General features: G+C 40.0%; 1 protein-coding gene across 3 annotated transcripts in view; it reads left to right on the plus strand.

Moving 5' to 3' along the window:
- NCK1 (NCK adaptor protein 1) overlaps positions 1-14,325 on the plus strand; it is a 69,603-nt gene that overhangs the window by 18,921 nt on the left and 36,357 nt on the right. The window contains exon 2 of one of the 3 annotated variants that reach the window (XM_006083736.3): positions 9,316-9,404. The exons of the other annotated variants lie outside the window; for them this stretch is intronic. The gene's annotated coding sequence lies outside the window, so the exon portion shown is untranslated. The remainder of the gene's footprint in view (positions 1-9,315; positions 9,405-14,325) is intronic. 3 annotated transcript variants of the gene reach the window in all.

Here is a 14,325-nt window from a genome sequence, read left to right on the forward strand (position 1 = left end):
AGATAATGACATATAGTATTGTATTAGTTTCAGGTGCACATTATGATGACTATACTTGCTAGTGTCAATATAAGAAACATCCAAATCTTTAGAGATTTTATGAGTTTATATGAGCCAAACTGACAATTGCCGGGAAGCAAAATATCAGTAGGTTGAGAAAATGCTCCGGAGAATGGCAGTTTTGCAGTTTATTTTATATGTTATAATCAAAGGAGGAGGCATAAGGAAAGTTACATGAAATTCTTTGGTGGTAGTTATGGAGGAGAGAGAAAGCAAAGCAGAGAAATCTGAGATTGGATAAAGAGTAAAACAGAAAAATTCTTTTATATTGGTGGGTACAGGGTAGTTAACATTTATAGCACATAGAAATAGTATATGGGGAACAAGATAACAATGAGGGGATCCATGGTCTCCTGCTCTGGTGGGAGATTGTGTCCTGACATTCTAAAGTTATGTTATCCTAGATGCAAAGAGACAGTAGGGTCAGTTATGGTAAGATTGACTTTTGTCAAGAAGATATGGGCCTAGAACACGGCTACCTGCCATGACTTGCTTGTAGTTAGGAAGTTTTAATTTAAGTAACCACATCCTATGTGGTTCTTAAGGTCTCTGAATTTGTAAGGCCTGCCATGCCTGAGCTTGTCAGGTTTAGTCTGAGGCCCCTTTTTCATCCACACTGGTCTTTTTATTCTCTACACCCCTCCCTCTCTATTTTTTAATTGTGGTAAAAGACACATAAAATTTATCATCTAACCATCCATTTAGTGTACACTTCAGTATTGTTAATATTCACATTGTTATGCAACCATTCTTGAGAACTTTTTCATCTTGCAAGACTGAAACTTTGTATGCATTAAACAACTCCCCATTCTGCCATTCTCCTCGTCCCTGAAAACCACCATTTTACTTTCTTTTTTTGTGATTTGATTGCTTTAGGTACCTCATGTAAGGGGAATCATGTAGTATTTGTCTTTTTGGTGACTGCTTTATTTCCCTTACTGTAATGTCCTCAAGGTTTATTCATGTTGCCTCGTCAAAATTTCCTTCCCTTTTAACGCTGGTATTATCCCATTGAATATATACACCATATTTTGTTTATCCATTCATCTCTTGATGGACACTTGGTTGCTTCCACCTTTTGGCTATTATGAATAATGATGCTATGAACATTGATGTACAAATACATGTCCAAGTCTCTACTTTCAGGAATAGCTGGGTCATATGTCCAAGTCTCTACTTTCAGGAATAGCTCTGTTTAATTTTTTTAGTAACTGCCATACTGTTTTCCATGGTGGTTGCACCATTTTACATTTCCACCAACAGTACACAAAGGTTTCAATTTCTCCACATCCTCATAAATTATTTTTCCCCCTCCCTCCCTTCCTCCCTCCCCCCTCCCTCCCCCCTCCCCTTCTCCTTCCCTCCCTCCCTTCCTCCCTTCCTCCCTCCCCCCTCCCCTTCTCCTTCCCTCCTTAATAGTGTTATTGGTGGGGTGTCCTCCATGTCCCCACCTATTACTGGTGGAAGTGGGCTTCTTGGGGTGCCGTAGGAATAAGAATTTCTGGAGGTCCCCATGGGACGATGAAGTATTGTGGAAACTTTTTTGGTGATGTAACATTAAGGGAATTTCCCTCCAAGGTCCCGTCTCCTTGCGTCTTGCCATGGAAAAAGTTCCATTTTGTCTTCAGAGCTAGAATCAAAGCCATTGCCCAGAGTTTCCAGAGTTTCCATTCCATGTTGAGGCATAGTCTATTCCATCATCTGGTTAGCTTAGCTTGTATTCCCAGCTGCAGTCCATTGCTTGTGGGGTCCCCATGACCATATAGGCCAGGGGTGGGCAAACTTTTTGACTCGAGGGCCACAATGGGTTCTTAAACTGGACCGGAGGGCCGGAACAAAAGCATGGATGGAGTGTTTGTGTGAACTAATATAAATTCAAAGTAAACATCATTACATAAAAGGGTACGGTCTTTTTTTTTTTTTTTTTTTAGTTTTATTCATTTCAAACGGGCCGGATCCGGCCTGCGGGCCATAGTTTGCCCACGGCTGATATAGGCCCTGCAGCTTCTACAGCCACGTGGTGGGCAAGCACTGCGGGTCGCAGAACAAGTGAGTGCAAGGAAACAGGAGCAAAGCAAGAGGAACAAGAGACAGAACTTTTTGTTTTAGGGATTTAACTGGGAACTTATCCAGTGAATCCTTCAGGATTTTGCATACTTGCAGTGGCTCCATCCCCTCTAACCAATGATCTTTTCCCCAGGTTAGACTGACAGGCAAGCACTTTCCTACTCACCCCAACTTCACTGCACATGGGTCCATCTTCCTTATTCCCAGTGATTTGTAGGGAATGGACCGGTGGTTCCCTGGGGAATATTAAGTTGAAGCTGCCCAGATGACCATGCTCATAATGTCTGCCCTTCCTGTTTGCTTTCTTCCTATTATTAATATTAAAAACTAGCTAATTACAGCAGTAACAATAGTAGCTGTTGTAATGGGGTGAAGTGATACCTCTTTGTGGTTTTGATTTGCTTTTTCCTAGTAAATTCTGATGTTGAGCATCCTTCATATGCTTGTTGGTCACTTGTATATCTTTGGAAAAATGTCTGTTTAAGTCCTATGCTTTACATTTTTGTTGTTGAGTATTAAGTGGTCTTTTTATTTTACTATTTTTTCCCTTTTAACTCATTCTTCACAGAGCAGTCAGAGAAATGTTTTTAGATTTCTGTGTTAGTATTAGTCATGATATGCTAACAACCTTAATAAGCAACAAATTGTAGTGGCTTAAAACAATAGAAGTTTATATTACTTTCTTACATCACAATCTAGTTTATATGTGTGATGGAATAGGAGTGGGGGGACACCTCTACTCCATGCGGTAACTCAGGGACACAGGTTCCTCTATCCTTTTAAGTCATCACTATCATCACCATGTATCTTTTGAGGTTGTCTTGAGAAAGGACGAGAATACAGAGGAAGATTTTAGGACCCAGGCTGGACATAGCACATATCACTTTTACCCACATTCTGTTGGTCAGAACTGAGTCACATGATCACACCTAATTACAGGAGTGCCTGGGAATGTAGTAAAGCAGTGTGCTAATGGAGAGGAGAACACAGCTATTAATGAATAGTCTCTGTCACAGTGTATATTGAGTTAGAACTCCCCTGCTTTAAAAAAAACCCTTTAATTAATTATATGCATAGAATAAAATTGGCCTCTGTTCCAACCGTACCTTGTACCACTTTCTCTCTTACTATTCTCAAGGCACATGAGGCTCAATCATATCTCGTAACATGCCAAGCTTTTCCCCTCCTACAACCGACTGCGTGTTTTGTAGTTTCCTTTGCTTGGAGCACTCTAAATATTTACATGACTGCCTCCTTTTCTTCTTAAAGTGTCAGCATAAAATCCATCTCTAACTAAAGTCTCTACCTAAAGTAGCCCTCCTATTCTCTGTCCTTATTGTAGCACTGTGTTTACATCTATCACAGCATTTATCAAAGTCTATAATTATTTATTTGAGAAAACTTTTATTTGCATTACCTGTATCCTCTGCTAGAAAGAGATATCCTTCTCACTGTCCTATCCCTGCAGTAAGTAGCTGATGCTTATTTAGCACACACTAGTCTTTCAGTGAATATGTTGTATGGATGAATGACTATTATACAGAAAAGACTAAAGTGGATAGACTGGAATGAATTATAACCAAGAACTCTTATAAATTAGGTGAATTATTGAGGGCTTGGGGTTCAGTGGTGGCAGTGTCAGTGGAACAGAAAAAGATGAGCCATAGACATTTCAAAGGCAAAACCTACACAAATTGCTGTGTGATTTATTGGAGGAGACTGGATAAGTGGGATGATAGTGTAATTAACAGAAATTAGTAAAGAGGATGGAAGAGTTGGCTTTTTGGAGATAATGAATTGGGAATGATACATGTTGAGTTTGAGGTGATAACAAGATTTTCAAGTAGAAATGTTGAAAAATGGTAGCTTCTATTAGCGAACACACTTTGGACTTACAGATTTGAGAGTCAAGTGGCCAAAGGTGATAAGATGAAACCATAAAAATGGATGATCTATTTAGAGAGAGGAGGGTATATATTGAGAAGAGTAGATGGCTGAAGGGGAGAAAAAAGAGGAGCCAGAAATAGAAACCAGGAGTAGGTGGCAAGGGAGGAGGAGAACCAATTTAATATAGGGCCAAGGAAACCATCAGAGTGTAGGAAAGAGGGAGGTTAGTTTGGCTGCTTACACTGTAGCTATTCTTTGTGATATACATTGGAGGTTCTGAAATGTTACCTTCTGTGAAGGTTATAAAATGGTAATTTAATATCTGTTCATAAGGTTGCTGTGGGAATTATTAACATATTGTACTAAAAGTACTTGGCATACTTGCTCTCTGTACTAAGTGTCCAGTAAACATTTCTGAAGTGAAATACAATGAGACAATAGTTAGGCATCAAGGAGAAATTAAGTTAGGCAATACAGAGTTCTGAGCTTGTTGTAGCACCTGTTCTTTAGAGATAGTCTTTTTTAATGTTACAATAAGTTATAATTGTACTGAAAGCCTACATAGAGATAACATTTATGAATTTACTTTGAAATGTTTTTAGTAGGAATTTTCTAATCTGAAAATGTACAGAATTATAACAATACAATGGCAATTCATCTGTTTATGCTTCTTAACCACATCCTTTTACTGCATCTTATTCCGGAAGTATTTATAATGCAGGTGCTCCTTTGAAAGACATTGTCCTTTAAAATAATTTGAGAGTAAATTGTTATTTAACATTAAAATGAAACGAGGATCTATTTAAAATGAATAGTTTTGTATGCCAAGTTGTACTAATACCAAATTATTAGAACATTTGACTTTTGGGGGAGTGGAACTTGGTTATGGATAATGTGGAGAAATTGCAGTTCTTCTCTGTAGATGCCACAGGATTCTGTCTCCGGATAAACAAGTAAGACAGCTATGGCACAAGAGAAAGCAGGAGCTTTCTTGTATTCCTTCTCATTCTCATCTTTTAAAGTTTCTTCACTTTGTTAAAGAAACTCTGGTGGGTTACCTGGGCAGAGTTTGATGCTGTCCCATAGCTGGCATAAGTCATTTTAAAAATCCTAACATGTATTACAATGGAAAAAGTAAATTATTGTTGTTTTTCTCATTATTAATAACAGCCTAAGTAAGAATAGTTTTAAATAAAGGATAAGGTAAAAAGGCAGGTAGGTAAGGAAAGAAGTGTTTGGAAATGAAGGAAGAAGGGGGAACTGTTGTTGAGATAACAGGTGAAAAGTGTTATCTAAAGTTTATTTTCATTTGCCTTGGGTTTCAACTTGCAGTGACTTAGCACTTGAAAATTGCTCTCAGTAGCATAATTGGCAACTTTTAGGTTATTTGCTACCTGGAATAAACATAACTTCCTTATCATGAAATTCAGATATAACTATTATTGAATTTATATTTCCATACAACTGGTGGTGGAGTTTTTAGCATTAGGTAGGAGGATAGGGTAGGGAAGGACAGTGGTGTATAGCAGACACTGTACTAAGTGTTTTACATATTATTTTGTTTAATCTTTATAACAACCCTATAGGTAGGTGTTACCGAAGCACAGAAAGGTTAAGTACCTTGCTCATTGTCACACACATAATGAATGGCAGAGCAAGATTTCAAACTATCCTTTAATTCATTCCTTTGCTTTATTTTACAATTCCATTCAGTCACTGAGTCTTGGCTTAAAAAAAAAAAAAAGCTTTATTGAGATATAATCCATGTAGCATATAATTGTCCCACTTAAAGTATATAATTCAGTGGCTTTTGGTATTTTCACAGTGGCTTTTAGTATTTTCACTATCACCACAATTTAGAACATTTACATCACCCCAAAAAGAAACTCCACTGCTCTTAGTCATCACCTTTTAATATTCCCTATTCCCTACCCTAGTCAACCATTACTCTGCTTTTTGTCACTATAGATTTGCTCATTCTGGACATTTCATATAAATGGAATCATACAATATGTGGTCCTTTGTGACTGCCTTCTTTCCCTTGGCATAATTTTTTTTTAAAAAATATATTTTATTGATTTTTTACAGAGAGGAAGGGAGAGAGATAGATAGTTAGAAACATCAATGAGAGAGAAACATCGATCAGCTGCTTCCTGCACATCTCCTACTGGGGATGTGCCCGCAACCCAGGTACATGCCTTTGACCGGAATCGAACCTGGGACCCTTCAGTCCGCAGGCCGACGCTCTATCCACTGAGCCAAACCGGTTTCGGCACCTACTTTTTTTTTTAACTGATTTCAGAAAGGAAGGGAGAGGGAAACATCAAGGAGAGAGAATCATTGATTGGCTGCCTCCTGTACACACACACCCCCCTCCCCAATGGGGATTGAGCCCGCAATCTGACTGGGAATCGAATTGTGACTTCCTGGTTCATAGGTTGATGCTCAACCACTGAGCCACACCAACTGAGCTACCCATGTATTTTTTGATGGATACTTTGGTAGCTTCTAATTTTTTTCTTTCCTGAATATTGCTACTATGAATTTGGGTATACAAATGTCCATTCAAAATCCTGCTTTAATTTCTTTTGAGTATGGAACTAGAAGTAGAATTGCTAAGTCATGTGGTACATAATTCTATTTTTAAATTTTTGAGGAACTGCCTGTTTTCCAAGGTGGTTGCACCACTTTACATTTACCAGCACTGCACAAGAGTTCTGCTTGCTGTACGTCTTCCTCAATACTTGTTATTTTCTGTTTATTGTTGTTGTTTTTTTCTAAATAGCTATCCTAATTGAATGTGAAGTGGTATCTCATTATGGTTTGAGTTGCTTTTTTCTAACAACAGTGCTGTTGAGCATCTTTTCTTGTGCTTCTTGGCCATTTGTATATCTTATTTGGAGAAATGTCTATTCAGATCTTTTGTACATTGTTTAATTGGGTTGTTTGTTTTTGTTGTTTTGTTGTAAGGTTCTTTATATATTCTGGATATCAATCCTTTATTAGATATATTGCAACTATTATCTCACATTTCCTGATTGTGTTCTTTGGTGCACAAGAGTTTAATTTTGATAAAGTCCAGTTTATCTATTTTTTCTTTTGATGCCTGTGATTTTGGTGTCAGATCTGAGAAATGCCATGAAGCTTTTGCCTTGTTTTCTTCTAAGAATTTTATAGTTTTGGCTCTTATTTTAGGTCTTTGATTCATTTTAGGAGTTTTTTGTTTTTGTTTTTAATTTCTGGGGGGGAGCACATAGTGTAGTGTACAGGTTCAACTTCGTTTTATGTTCTTATGTGACTACAGTAGGTCCTCAGGTTACATCGGAGATCCGTTCGTATGGCTCGATGTAACATGATTTTTGCCGTAAATTGGAACCCACCTACATAAACACCTACGTCACTCACATGGAGCACATACACAGCAGTAATGAAGTGAAACAGTAAAAAAATTTAAAAGAAATAATAATTCCTGACCTTTGCTTGTGGTAAATAAATAATAAAAAACATAAAGCACATATGTACATATGTCAAAATGACGGAACCTTTTTTTATATATATAAATAAATGGGAGATGGCGACGTAACCACAAAACGACGTACGAGTCCAACGTAATCCGGGAACTGCCTGTACTAGAGGCCCGGTGCACGAAATTCGTGTACAGGTAGGGTCCCTAGGCCTGGCTGGTGATCAGGGCTGATCGGGGCCTTCCAGCTGCCGGCCGAACCTTCCTTTGTTCCGAGCCTCCCCATGGTGGTCAGTGCACATCATACCGAGCAATCGAACTCCCGGTCTCCCAGTTGAAATCCCAAGGGGACACTTTGCATATTAGCCTTTTATTTATATAGATATGTTTCAATTTCTCTTGGTTTATTACTAGGAATGGAATTCCTGGGTTATATGGTAACTATGTTTGACCTTTTGAAGGAACTGAACTGTTTTCCAAAGTGGCTATACCATTTTACATTCCCTCCAGCAGTGTATGAGGGTTTTAATTTTTCCATGGCTTTTCAAATCCAGATCATATTACCTGCTGACTGGCTTATTTCAGAATTTCCTTGGCTGGTCTTTTTGGTGATAATCTCACTGCTCTGCCTTTCTGCTGTCCCTTTTCACCAATCCATAATGATGTTTATATGTCATAAAAGTTTACAGCTGAAAGGAACTATAGATAATAATAGGAGTCAAGCTGTTCATTTTACAGTTGATAAAACTTAGAGAAGAGATTTGACCTAAAGTTATATGTTATAGCATGAAGACTAGATACCCTACTATGTATATAGCTTTCATTTTGTTAAGTCATCGTGTTTCCCTTTTCTGTGTTGTAAAACTCTTTACTTGATTGTCTTAACCAGTTATCTTTCTCATCCTCTCCCCTAAAGTACAACAATCTAAAAGCAAGGAAGGAGTTGTGTGCAGGTAATTTATTTGTGGATGATTTTAGGGAATAAGAGCTAGGGACCAGAGTGAATAAAAAAAGAAAAGCCAGCCGAAACCGGTTTGGCCCGGTGGATAGAGCGTCGGCCTGCGGACTGAAGGGTCCCGGGTTCGATTCCGGTCAAGGGCATGTACCTTGGTTGCGGGCATATCCCCAGTGGGAGATGTGCAGGAGGCAGCTGATCGATGTTTCTCTCTCATCGATGTTTCTAACTCTCTATCTCTCTCCCTTCCTCTCTGTAAAAAACCCCAATAAAATATATTTTTAAAAAAAAAGCCAATATAAGACTTATTGAATTATTCACTGCTGTTGCAACTAGGGCTCAATTCTAGTAGGAACTTCTGAGGATCTAGATCAGGGGTGGGCAACCCCTGGCACGCGTGCCAAACATGGCATGCCAGTAACTTTTGCTGGCATGCGAAACCCTCTCTTACAATCTTCCATTTACATTTTTTTTCTTAATATCGACGTTTTTATTTTTCAGATAAATTCAGTGTAGGTGCATCTTAGATAAGTAAATAATTTTACTTAACATGTATACATTAAAAAAATAAATGTACTTTTCATCATCATATACTGTGTTTTTTGTCGCTCGAATGAATTTTATTATTTCTTCAAGGTTCTTCACATACGTACACCTTAAGAGATATCAAGTAGGCGTAACATGTTCTCAAAAAATTAGGGTTGGCACGCAGAAGAATTTTGAATCAGAGATTTTGCTGATTTTGGCACACACTCACAAAAAGGTTACCCACCCCTGATCTAGATAGTCTCACATTTTCTACTCATCTTTTCTTGTTCTCCCATCAGTTGACAGTTTCCCCAGTGTGGTATAAATTCTTACTCCTTCCCTCCCCCACTTTCAGCTGCACATAAGAGCCTGCCAATTGTGTTCCCAGTGGTATCTCATTTCATTGCCTCAGGAAGTCCCAGAGCAGAAAGCAAAAGAATCACAGTGAGTAATATGGGGAAATTTAGTCAAATCTACCTGGAATCATTAGCCTAAGGTTAAGATTATCATGGTTGGTAGAATGATGGTCTCCCAAAGATGTCTCCAGTCTAGTCTTCTAAAATTGTGAATATGTTACCTTATATGGCAAAAAGGACTTTGCGGATTTTCCTGGATTATCTATCCCTGGGCCCAGTGTAATCACAAGGAATCTCATAAGAGGGAGGCAGGAGTGTAAGAAAGAGAAGTGGCAATGGAAGCTGAGGTCATGATGATATGGCTGGGGGCTAAGGAATTAGCATAGAATGGGTTTTCCCCTAGAGCAGTGGTTCTCAATCTTCCTAATGCCACAGGACCCTTTAATACAGTTCCTCATGTTGGGGTGACCCCTAATTTCATTGTTACAAATTGAACATTATTAGCCCTGACTGGTTTGGCTCAATGGATAGAGCGTTGGCCTACGGACTGAAGGGTCCCGGGTTCGATTCCGGTCAAGGGCATGTACCTTAGTTGCGGGCACATCCCCAGTAGGGGGTGTGCAGGAGGCAGCTGATTGATGTTTCTCTCTCATTGATGTTTCTAACTCTCTATCCCTCTCCCTTCCTCTCTGTAAAAAATCAATAAAATATATTTTAAAAAACACACAGCAAATTGAACATAATTAAAGCATAGTGATTAATCACAAAAACAATATGTAAATGTTAACGTAAAAAAAACCATTGAAACCTGTAAAGAATTTGTGAGTTTATTTGAGCCAAACTGTCGACATATGCCGGGAAGCAGAATCTCAACGAATTGAGATAGTGCTCTGGAGAATGGCGGGGTTACATTTGTATTTATACATTTGCAATCAAAGGAGGGACATAGGTGGGTTACATGAAATTCATTGGTGATAGATTAAGGAGGAGGGATAAAGCAAAGCAGGGAAACCCCTGGGATTGGATAAAAAGTAAAATGATGGACACATACTTAGGTGGGTGCAGGATCAATTAACATGATAATGAAGGAATTTGTGGTATCGGTTCTGGCGCCCAGCACATTTGGTTGTGCCCCAGGGGCTCCAGAAAAAGGGAAGTTACAAGTTACCCAGACATTGCAAGGGTGTGTTATCATAGATGCAAAAAGACAGATAGGCTCAGTTAAGGTAAAAGTTGACCTTGTCAGTGAAGATACTGGCCTAGGATGTAACTGCCCACCATAACTGCTTTTAGTTGAAGTTTAATTTCAGATCATCCTTTGTGGTTACTTTAGGTCTCTGAGTTTGCAAGACTGCCATGCAGGCCTCCCCTGAGCTTGTCAGGTCAGCATGTGGCCCCTTTCATTCACATAATTATATGTGTGTTTTCCGATGGTCTTAGGCGACCCCTGTGAAAGGGTGGTTCGACCCCCAAAGTGGTCGCGACCCACAGGTTGAGAACCGCTGCCCTAGCGCCTCATGTGGGAATACAGACTTTGATTTTAGCTCTGTAAATCCTGTTTCAACCTTCTTATCTCTAGTACTTAAAGACAATAAATTTGTGATTTTAAAAATTAATTTATTTTCCAATTACAGTTAAATTTGTGTTTTAAGCCACTAAATTTGTGGCAATTTGTTACACAGCAATAGGAAGCAAATACAGCTAGAATCAAAGGAGAGGCCAACAGCAAGAGGTAGATTCTCTCAGAAATTTCTTATACTTCATCTAAATGACTTGAGATGTGGGGGTTAACTAAGTAGGTTTCATTAATTCAGATAATTGGATTGATAGTGGTACTATTTACTGAATTATAAAACACAGATGCAGAAACTGCAGGGAAAGTTAAGTGTGAGGTGCTTATGGAGTAGACATGCACAATGCTTTACAATTTAGAACACATTTTTATACTTAGGAGTTTTTAAGTACGAGTGTACTGGTTTCCTGTAACTCCAATGGGTCCTATTGTATGCATAGGCCGAAAGGATAATGGGAGGCACAATAAACTTTAATAGGGCTAAGTGGTAATGTCCTAAAACTGTTTTTGAATAAAAATTATATAAGCACATGGAGGGCACGAGAGGAAGCATTAGAATTAAGGGCAGCCGAACCGGTTTGGCTCAGTGGATAGAGCGTCGGCCTGTGGACTGAAGGGTCCCAGGTTTGATTCCGGTCAAGGGCATGTACCTGAGTTGCGGGCACATCCCCACGGGGGGGTGTGCAGGAGGCAGCTGATCGATGTTTCTCTCTCATCAATGTTTCTAACTCTCTATCCCTCTCCCTTCTTCTCTGTAAAAAATCAATAAAATATATTTAAAAAAAAAAAAAAAGAATTAAGGGCAGTGCTAGCCGGTTTGACTCAGTGCCTAGAGTGTCAGCCTATGGACCAAATGATTCCGGATTCGATTCCAGTCAAGGGCATGTACCTCAGTTGCAGGCTCTTCCCTGGCCCCGGCCCTGGTCGGGGCTTGTGCAGGAGGCAAACAATTGATGTGTTTCTCTCACATTGATATTTCTCTGTCTTTCCCTTTCTCTTACACCAGCGGTTCTCAATCTGTGAGTCATGACCCCTTTGGGGGTCGACCGACTCTTTCACAGGGGTCGCCGAAGACCATCGGAAAACACATATATAATTACATATTGTTTTTGTGATTAATCACTATGCTTTAATTATGTTCAATTTGTAACAATGAAATTGGGGGTCACCACAACATGAGGAACAGTATTAAAGGATCATGTGGCATTAGGAAGGTTGAGAACCACTGTCTTACACTCTCTCTAAAAAAATCAATGGGCCCTAGCTGGTTTGGCTCAGTGGATGGAGTTTCAGCCTGCGGACTGAGGGGTCCCACCTTCGATTCCGGTCAGGGGCATGTGCCTTGGTTGTGGGCACATCCCCAGTGGTGGTGGTGGTGGGGGGGGTGCAGGAAGCAGCTGATCGATGTTTCTCTCTCATCGATGTTTCTAGCTCTCTGTCCCTCTCCCTTCCTCTCTGTAAAAAAAAAAAAATTAAAAAATCAAAATATAAAGAAAAAAATATTCTCAGGTGAGGATTTTTAAAAAAAGAATTAAGGACAACAATTAATGTGAAAAATACTCAAATGTTACGGTTAAAATCATGTTAAATATGTCAGGGATTTCAGGTGACCACAGTTTGGTGTGTCAGGAGAATATGGTTGCTAAAAATGATGCCATAATCTTAACCTTACTTATACTGTACAGTATGGGGAAATGGTAGTACTATTGTTTCCTGAGATGTGTGTATTCTTTTGAGAATATGTACAACTTGAGTGACACTTTTAAGAGACATAGTGATCTATGTATATAAAAAGCTAAGTGTCCGTCCGTCCTACTGACCGATAGCTATGACACCCACTGACCACCAGGGGGCAGACGCTCAACGCTGGAGCTGCCATGGCGCACACTGGCCATTTAAAAATAAACAGTACCATGGACCTGACACCGACAAATAAACACTCGGCTTCCCCCAAGTGGGACACAGGCCCCACCACCACCCCAGAGTGACACCCCACCAAATAACAGCCTACACTGCCAAGACCCCATGGCACAAAATGCAGCTCACAGCCCAGAAATGTTTGCTGTGGGCTCCTGATAATGACATCATGTAGCAACGCCTGGCTTCCTCTCCCTAGTGACTAGCTTCCTTTGAGGTTCTTCAGCCCAGGAACCTGACTTGCTTTATAGCCAGGTGCAAACATTTTACAGTTTAACCAAATGTCTGTGAAGCGTTTTCCCGTGCCTCATCTCATTTGATCCTCACAGAAGTCCTGGAGTAGGTAGATAGGAGACTCGGTGGAATACTATTTTCTTTTTATTAGCCAGAAAATGGAGATTTAGAAAGCTTAGAAACTTGACCCGACTGAAAAAAAATAAGAAATGGTGGACCTTGAAAATGACTTCAGGTTTTCTCACTGCGCAGAATATAGTCAAAACACTGCTGCAGTTAAATATTTTACCTTTTGTTTTCCCTGCATGACCTACAATAATAATCTGCTTCGTGTTGATATTTACTGCTGTGTTGCTGACAATTACCTGAAAGAGAAGTTGAGGTGCTTCACTGGGCTGGAAAAAGTTTAGCTAAATCAGAAAGCAGGTCTAATTAAACAAGTTTATTCTATATATATAAAAGGCTAAGTTGACTCGCACATGTGTGATACATATAAAGCTCTTGCTGGCACCAATCTCACGCGTGTGTTTCGATCTGTCATTGTCGATAATTTGGTTGACATTTCTCATAGAGAAAGGGCAAATAGCAATATTGAAATATTTCTTCTAATTAATTTCCTTTTAATGTGCACAAATCCGTGTCCCGGGACACTAGGTAGAATATAAAAGAATAAAGATTGCCCAGTGGATGTGGCTCAATGGTTGAGCTTCCACCTATGAACCCGGTGATCATGGTTTGATTCCTATTCAGGGCTCATGCCCGAATTGCAGGCTCAATCCTAGTAGGAGGCATGCAGCAGGCAGCCGATCGTTGACTCTCTCTCATCATTGATGTTTCTCTCTCTCTTCCTCTCTGAAATCAATAAAAATATATATTTTTAAATGATTGGAATAGTGGTAATATACAGGGGTTGGCAAAAGTAGGCTTATAGTTGTGAGTACACAAAATACAAGTTTATTCTTATACTAGAGGCCCGGTGCACAAAAATTTGTGCACTGGGGGGTGGGGGGTGGGAGGGGGGTCCCCCAGCCCGGCCTGTGCCCTCTCGCAGTCTGGGACCCCTTGGGAGATAATGACCTGCCCCCTGTCACTCAGAGCAGGGCCGATTAGGGGGTTGGGGCGCCTTCCCTGTCACGAACAGAGCAGGGCGGATAGAGAGATTGTAGCCCCGCCCCCTGTCACACACAGAGCTGCAGGAGAATCAGGGGATTGGGAAGCTCCCCCCTTCAGCCCTGAGCTTGGCTGATCAGGGGTTTGGATGCTGCCCCCTGTCACGATGATCCCG

Source organism: Myotis lucifugus, unplaced genomic scaffold (genome assembly GCF_000147115.1).
Source record: "Myotis lucifugus unplaced genomic scaffold, Myoluc2.0 scaffold_8, whole genome shotgun sequence".
Classification (NCBI taxonomy): Eukaryota; Metazoa; Chordata; class Mammalia; order Chiroptera; family Vespertilionidae; genus Myotis; species Myotis lucifugus.